This window comes from Ochlerotatus camptorhynchus, unplaced genomic scaffold (assembly GCF_037179485.1).
Source record: "Ochlerotatus camptorhynchus isolate MF236.1 unplaced genomic scaffold, CSIRO-AGI_Acam_v1.1 ptg000603l, whole genome shotgun sequence".
NCBI lineage: Eukaryota > Metazoa > Arthropoda > Insecta > Diptera > Culicidae > Ochlerotatus > Ochlerotatus camptorhynchus.
Window position 1 is genome coordinate 112,242 of NW_027041083.1, and position 8,405 is coordinate 120,646.

Consider the following 8,405-nt stretch of genomic DNA (forward strand, 5'->3'; position numbering starts at 1 on the left):
TGTGTTTTTTTTTGTCGTGCGCTCAGCCATCTTGTCTGGTTTGTTTATAAACAAACTAGACAAGATGGCTGAGTACACGGAGCGCACCGCAAATTCCTTCACCCGAGCCGCGAAGGAAATTAGCAACTTTAACAGTAAGTATTCAAATATTTGTTATATTTAGTGTTATTATTTGTAATTTAAAAAATTGATGCGTTGCATCAGTTATCTCATCCGGATTTCTCAAGCGGATCAATTTTGATGTAATTATTTTCAAAAATTGATCCGGTTGAGATAAGCATCCTTGCTGATGCAACGCATCAACAAGGATGTTTAAATCATCCGGATTCCTCCAGCGGATCAATTTTGAAAAATAATTACAAATTCTAATAATTGGATCTGTTCCCAAAATTTTGATTATTTTGTAATTGTTATTTTTTTCAGCCGGCTGCTTCCAATAATTCCGGAGGTGTTCGGAAATTGAATAGAGGTAAGCTGAGGTAAGTATTGAACAGTTTGTTATTAAGTGTAATTTTTTTTTTAAATTGATCCGCTGGAGGAATCTGACTGAGTTAAGCATCCTTATTGTAAGGATGTTTAACTCATCAGGATTCCTCCAGCGGATCAATTTTGAAAAATAATTACAAATTCTAACAAACATCCAAAATTTTGATTAATTTGTATTTTTTTTTCAGCCGGCTGCTTCCAATAATTCCGGATTAAGGACGTGTACGGAAATTGAATAGAGGTAGGTGTTAAACAGTTTGTTATTAAGTGTAATTATTTTTAAAAATTGATCCGCTGGAGGAATCTGACTGAGTTAAGCATCCTTACTGATGCAACGCATCAATAAGGATGTTTAACTCATCCGGATTCCTCCAGCGGATCAATTTTGATGTAACTTTTTTCCAAAAATTGATCCGCTGGAGGAATCCGACGGATTTCATTGACTGAGGCAAAGCATCAACAAGGATGATTAACTCATCCGGATTCCTCCAACGGATCAATTTTGATGTTACTATTTTCCAAAATTGATCCGCTGGAGGAATCCGGCTGAGTTAAGCATCCTTGCTGATGCAACGCATCAACAAGGATGTTTAACTCATCCGGATTCCTCCAGCGGATCAATTTTGAAAAATAATTACAAATTCTAACAAACAGATCCAAAATTTTGATTATTTTGTAATTGTTTTTTTTTTCAGCCGGCTGCTTCCAATAATTCCGGAGGTGTTCGGGAATAGAGGTAAGTATTGAACAATTTGTTATTAAGTGTAATTATTTTTTTAAATTGATCCGCTGGAGGAATCTGGCTGAGTTAAGCATCCTTATTGTAAGGATGTTTAACTCATCCGGATTCCTCCAGCGGATCAATTTTGATGTATTTTTTTTTTCCAAAAATTGATCCGCTGGAGGAATCCGGCGGATTTAATTGACTGATGCAAAGCATCAACAAGGATGATTAACTCATCCGGATTCCTCCAACGGATCAATTTTGATGTAACTATTTTCCAAAATTGATCCGCAGGAGGAATCCGGCTGAGTTAAGCATCCTTACTGATGCAACGCATTCCGATGCCGGATCCCGATGTTTATGTTTATGTTTATGTTTATGTTTAAGTTAAAGTTTTATTATAGTTAAGTAAAATTTAAAGTTAAGTTAAATTAAGTATGTAACAACTAAATTTAAGTTAAAATTATGTTAAAATAAAAGTTATGTTGATGGTAAGATAAACTTATGTTAAAGTAAAAGTTAAAATTTAGTTAAAGTTACGTTAAAGGTAAGTTAGAGTTAAGTTAAGGTTATGTTTAAGTTAAGTTAAAGTTATGTTTAAGTTAAGATAAAGTAAAGTTAAAGTTATGTGTAAGATAAAGTTAAGTTAAAGTTATGTTGAAGTTAAGTTAACGTTAAGTTAAAGTTAAGTAAAATTTAAGTTAATGTTAAGTTAACGGTAAGTTAAAATTATGTTAAGTAGAAGTTTATTCAAATTTAGGTATAAGTTATGTTAACGTTAAATTTAAATTAAATTTATGTTAAAGTTAAGTTAAAGTTATGATAATGTTAAGTTATCATTAATTTAAAATTAAAGTTGTGTTAAAGTTAAAGTTATGTTCAAGTTAAGTTAAAGTTAAGTTAAAGTTAAAGTTATCTTAAAGATAAGTTAAAGTTAATTTAAAGTTATGTTATGTTAAAGTTAATGTTAAGTTTAAGCTATGTGAATGCGAAGTTAAAATTAAGTTAGAGTTATGTTTATGCTTAAGTTAAGTTAAGCTTCAGTTAATATTAGGTTAAAGTTATGTTAAATTTAAGTTAAAATTACGTTGAGGTTATGTTAAAGTTTAGTTAGAGCTAAAGTTAAGTTAAAGATATGTTAAGTATATGTTAGGTTAAAGTTAAGTTAAATTTATGTTAAATTTAAGTTAAAATTTCAAGTTAAGTAAATATTAAGTTAAGGTTATGTTGCAGTTTAGTTAAAGTTAAGTTAAAGTTAGGTTAAAGTTATGTTAAATTTAAAGTTATGATAATGTTAAGTTATAATTAATTTAAAATTAAAGTAACGTTCAAGTTAAGTTAAAATTGAGTTAAAGTTAAGCACAATTTAAGTTCATGTTTAGTTCAATTATGTTAAGTTAAGGTTTATTCAAACTAAAGTATAAGTTATGTTAAAATTAAAGTTATTATAAAGTTAAAGTTAAGTTGATTTTATGATAATGTTAACTTTTTTTTTAATCATTCATTAAGTATAAAAGTGATGTTAAAGTAAAAGTTATTTTGAAGTTAAAGTTAAAGTTATGTTAAAGTTAAAGTTATGTTAAAGTTAAAGTTATGTTAAAGTTAAAGTTATGTTAAAGTAAAAGTTATGTTAAAGTTAAGCTAAAATTAAATGAGAGCTAAAATTAAGATAAGAGTTTGTTAAAATAAAGTTCAAGTTATGTTAAAGTTAAAGTTAAGTTATAATTAAGTTTAACTTATGTTAAGGTAGAGTTAAAGTTAAGTTAAAGTTTTGTGAAATTTATGTTAAAGTAAGTTTAAAGTTAAGTTAAAGTTATGTAAGAGAAAAAGTTATGTTATAGTTATTTTAAATGAAAGATATGTTAAACTTAAGTTAAAGTTATGTTAAAGTTAATTTAAAGGTAATTTAAAGGTAAGTGAAAGTTTTGTTAGAGGTAAGTTAAAGTTATGTTAAAGTAATTTTGAAGTTAAAGTTATGTTAAACTTAAGTTAAAGTTGTGTTATACGTAAGTTAATGCTATCTTAAAGTTAAAGTTATGCTAAAAATAAATTAAATTTATGTTAAATTTGGTAAAATTTAGGTTTTGCTAAAATTATGTTCAAGTAAAGTTAACGTTAAGTTTAAGTCAATTTAAAGTTAAAGTAAAGTTTAAGTTATTTTTAAGTTAAAGTTAAGTTTAGATTATTTTAGAGTTAAAGTTAAGTTTAAGTTATTTTAAAGTTTAAGTTAAGTTAAAGTTATGCTGAAGGTAAGTTAAAGTTAAGTTGAAGTTATGTTAAAGGTATGTTAAAGTAATTTTAAAGCTAAAGTTATGTTAAAATTAAGTTAAAGTTGTGTTATAGGTAAGTTAAAGCTATCTTAAAATTAAAGTTATGCTAAAAAGAAATTAAATTTATGTTAGATTTGGTAAAATTTAGGTTAAAGTTTTGCTAAAGTTAGGTTCAAGTAAAGTTTAGGTTAAGTTAAAGTTATTTTAAAGTTAAAGTTAAGTTTTAGTTATTTTAAATTTAAAGTTAAGTTCAAGTTATTTTATAGTAAAGTTAAGTTAAATTAATGTTAAAGATAAGTTAAAGTTATGTTAAAGTTGTGTCAAAGTTAAGTTAAAGTAATTTTAAAGTTAAAGTTATGTTAAAGCTTAGTTAATGTTATGTTAAACTTTATTTAAAGTTATCCCGCATAAACAATAACCATTAGAGGAGCCTAACCACCAATTCGGGATATCATCTCAACTTTATGTGGTATGGTCGTACCATCTATGAAATTGTTAGTGTATGGTACCCGTTTATTAGGGATGTTATAGGTAAGGTAAAGTTAAGCAAAAAATAAATTAAATTTATGTTATATTTGATTAAATTTAAGTTAAAGTTTTGCTAATATTATGTTAAAGTAAAGTTAAAGTTAAGTTTAAGTTATTGTTAAGTTAAAGTTATTTTAAAGTTAAAGTTAAGTTTAAGTTATTTTAAAGTTAATTTTTTGTTAAAGTTAAGTTTAAGTTATTTTAAAGTTAAAGTTATGTTAAACTAAAGTTAAAGTTCTGTGATAGGTAAGTTAAAGTTAAGTTGAAGTTAAATTAACGTTAAGTTAAAGTTACGTTAAAGTTAAGTTAACGTTATGTTATGTTATGTTAAGTATAAGTTAACTTAAAGTTAAGTTTAAGTTAAAGTTAAAGTTAAAATAATTTTGAAGTTAACGTAATGTTCAAGGTAAAGTTAGGTGAAAGCTAAGTTAAAATTAAGTTAAAGTTATGTCAAAATTAAATTAGAGTTATGTTTATGCTTAAGTTAAGTTAAAGTTCAGTTAATGTTAGGATAAAGATATGTTGAATTTAAGTTAAAATTACGTAAAGGTTATGTTAAAGTTTAATTAAAGTTAAGTTAGAGATATGTTAAGTTTATGTTAGGTTAAGTTCAAGTTATGTTAATGTTAAAGTTATTTTAAATTTAAGATTAAATTTAAAGTTAAGTTATAGTTCAGTTAATGTTAGGTTAAAGTTATGTTAAATTTAAGTCAAAATTAATTTAAGGTTTTGTTAAACTTTAGTTCAAGTTAAGTTAAAGTTATGTTAATGATAAGTTAAAGTTATTATAAAGTTTAAGTTAAGTTAAAGATCTGTTTAGTTCATGTTAGGTTATAGTTAAGTTCAAGTTATGTTAATGGTAAACTTATTTTAAATTTAAGATAAAATTTAAAGTTAATTAAAGTTAAGTTAATGTTAGGTTAAAGTTCTGTTAATTTTAAGTTAAAATTAATTTAAGGTTATGTTAAAGTTTAGTTCAAGTTAAGTTAAAGTTATGTTAAAGTTAAGTTAAAGTTATTATAAAGTTAAAGTCAAGTTAAAGATGTGTTAAGTTAATATTACATTAAAGTTAAATTAAAGTTATGTTAAATTTAAGTTAAAATTTAGTTAAGGTTGTGTTAAAGTTAAGTTAAAATTTGGTTAAAGTTATGTTAAAGTTAAAAATAAGTTAAAGTTTGTTAAAGTTAAGTTAAAGTAAAGTTAAAATTACGTTAGAGTGAAGTTAAAATTAAAATGATTTTAAAATTAAAGTAATGTTCAAGGTTAAGCTATGCGAAAGCTAAGTTAAAATTAAGTTAAAGTTATGTCAAAATTATGTGAGAGTTATATTAATGCTAAAGTTAATTTAAAGTTAAGTTAATGTTAGGTTAAAGTTATGTTAAAGTTAAGTTAAAATTAAATTAATGTTATGTTAAAGTTAAGTAAAAAAAAAAGGTTAAGTTTAGTTAAAGAGAAGTTATAGTTAAGTTAAAGATGAGTTAAAGTTAAGGTTAAGTTATGATAAAGTTAAATTAAAGTTAAGTTAAGATTAAGTTAAAGATAAGTTAAAGTTAAGTTAACGCTAAGTTAAAGTTAAGTTAAAGTTAATGCTAAGTTAAGTTAAGTTAACGTTAACGTTATCTTAAAGTTATGTTACAGATAAGTTAAAGTTATGTTATGTTATGCTCAAGTTAAGTTAAAGTTGAAGTAATGTTCAAGGTAAAGTTATGTGAAAGCTAAGTTAAAATTAAGTTAAAGTTATGTTAAAATTAATTTAGAGTTATGTTAATGCTTAAGTTAAGTTAAAGTTCAGTTAATGTTAGATTAAAGTTATGTCAAATTTAAGTTAAAATTACGTTAAGGTTATGTTAAAGTTTAGTTAAATTTATGTTAAAGCTAAAGTGAAGTTAAAGATATGGTAAGTTGATGTTAGGTTAAAGTTATGTTAAAATTTAAATTATAATAAATTTCAGCTAAAATTAAGTTAAGGTTATGTTAAAGTTTAGTTAAAGTTAAGTAAAAGTTATGTTAAATTTTCCTAAAAATCTGCAAATTACTTAGACGATCTTCGAACTTCCCTGAAGTTCTGTGTACACAGAAAAAAAAGTTGTTGAATATTACATCCAAACTGCTGCAACCAGGTCAATCCATCGGTTTTGTAATATAACGTTGTACGATGTACATCGATTTTGCGAACAAAATTACATCCATTGATGTAATATTGTATCTGCTTTTTGCTATTACATCATTATTTCATACATCAGCTTAAATTACATTGATCGATATTACATTTTTCTTTGCTGTGTACTCCCAGAAGGTCTGTGAATTTCTCTGAAGATCTTCAAACTACCCTGAAGCATTAAAAATTTCTCTAAAAGTCTACAAAATTTTCCTGAATTTCTGCAATTTTTTCTGAAGCAATAAAAATTTATCTGAAGACCTCCTTTAAGTTCTGCAAATTTCTCTGAGGATCAACAAACTTCCCTGAAATTCAGTATTTTTCCCTGACGTTCTGCCAATTTGCCTAAAGCTCTGTGAACTGCCCTGAAGTACTGAAAATAACTCTTAGATGTACGAGGATCTTTAAATAAATTTATGTGATCTTCCCTGAAGTTCTGTGAGTTTATCTAAAGTTCTGCGAACTTCTCTGAAATTCTGTTCTATAAATTTCCCTTAGGAACTAAAAAATTATCTTTAAATTTACGAACATCACTGTAGTTCTGTTAATTTCTCTGAAGATCTTCAAACTTCCCTGAAGATCTTCAAACTTCCCTGAAGATCTGTGAACATCCATAAAGTAGTGATTATTTCTTGAAACGACGACAAACATTACTGTAGTGCTGTAAATTACTCAGAAGATCTACGAACTTTCCCTGATTTTCTTTTGATTTCTCTAAAGATTTCAGTTTTTTAAAACTTCTCTGAAGTTTTTTTTTTTTTTAATTTCCCTAAAGTTCTACTAGTTTCTCTGAAGATCTACGACCTTCGGTGTAGTAAGATCTTCATAACAATTTCCGATTATTCTACGTTCTGAAGAAATTTTCAAACGACTTCAATCCGATTTTTTATCAGATGTTGGTCCTCAGAATAATTCCTGATCAACTTGACCTCTTCGAAAAATATCTCAAGATTTTAATTTCTAATCCTTATCAACCTGACCACTTCGAATATTTTCTAAATTACTTTATTTGAATTTCTGATCAGTTGTAGGTCTTCAAAACAATTCCTGCTTATTTTGATCTCTTGTAGTAATATCCGAAAAGTTTCAATTGATTTATTGATCAGTTGTAGGTTCTCAGAATAATACCTGATCAATTTAAACTATTCAAAGAATATCAAAAGGACATCGTTTGAATTTCTGTTCAGTTGTAGGTCTTCAGAATAATTATTAACTTAAATTAAATTAAATCTGGTATTTTTCTGATGTTTATAGAACTACCCTGAAGTTCTAGTAGTTCTTCTAACTAACCTTAAAATGTACATTTACCGCTATACCGCTATGCCGCTGTCCTGGTGTTATTGGGTTCGGCCCTTTACCTGGCTCGTAGACATTTCAAAGACAACAATGTCTGCATGATGTTTATACATCGGTTCAAACTATGCGTATTGATAAGTTTTCTGAAAAGATTTGGATCTAGGTGCATAGTTTGCTTTGATAGTCTTTCACAGTTTCTCTAGCATTCTCTAGTCTTAGCTCATCTAAATATTTACTGCAAAATCCCTGGATTAATCTTCAATTTGGCTTTGTTTTCTTGTTTATTTTCTATCGTTCTATGTTCTGCAACCGAGTGGCAACCACTTACGCCAGGGAGGCAATTGAACACCTAGACCTGGACTCATCAACTCAAGGGCCAGGATCCACGGCTGTGCTTCTTTTCGAAGGAAGGCATGACACCACCAAAGCAACCAAGGAAGTCATCAATCACCACCAACTGACGAGTTTCGTTTGTGGTTCGACACATGGACGGAGCATTTGTGTTTTGCTAAATTTTGCAAATTATTGGGGAATTTCCCTAAACTTTCACGCGGCCACCAGTTTTCACTCTTCCACAGGCCTTAAGGGTAACCCACATTAGATCTGCTTGCGTTGCGTTGTCGTACATTTTATAGTTAGACAATATATTTAGCTGTCACTTTGCTGCATCGCGCCAGATCCGGATCTAATGTGGGTGGCCCTGTAGATTTGGAAACTTGATTATGTAAACACTAGGCATCTTTTTCTGGTAGTTCGTTCAAAAATGATACAACAATCGTCAAGCTCGCTGTAACGTCACCTAGTGCCTCGTCACCTACAAATTGGCGCCTATGTCAGTGGTCTAATAACTCTTAGCGCGCTAATGGCATAGTTCCCCTGCCGCATAGAGAGTTGCCACAATGACATTAGGTTAGCTAAGGTCAGTTAACTGACTGGTGGGAAA

The 8,405-nt window shown here is 27.7% G+C and overlaps 1 long non-coding RNA gene across 1 annotated transcript; it reads left to right on the forward strand.

Annotated features, from left to right (window-relative positions):
• The first annotated feature begins 43 nt into the window (after positions 1 to 43).
• Positions 44 to 8,071, forward strand: LOC135714058 (uncharacterized). The gene is made up of 5 exons (XR_010518801.1): positions 44 to 134; positions 424 to 479; positions 675 to 727; positions 1,182 to 1,222; positions 7,777 to 8,071. It is a non-coding gene; the product is annotated as an uncharacterized LOC135714058 (long non-coding RNA).
• Positions 8,072 to 8,405: the final 334 nt, after the last annotated feature.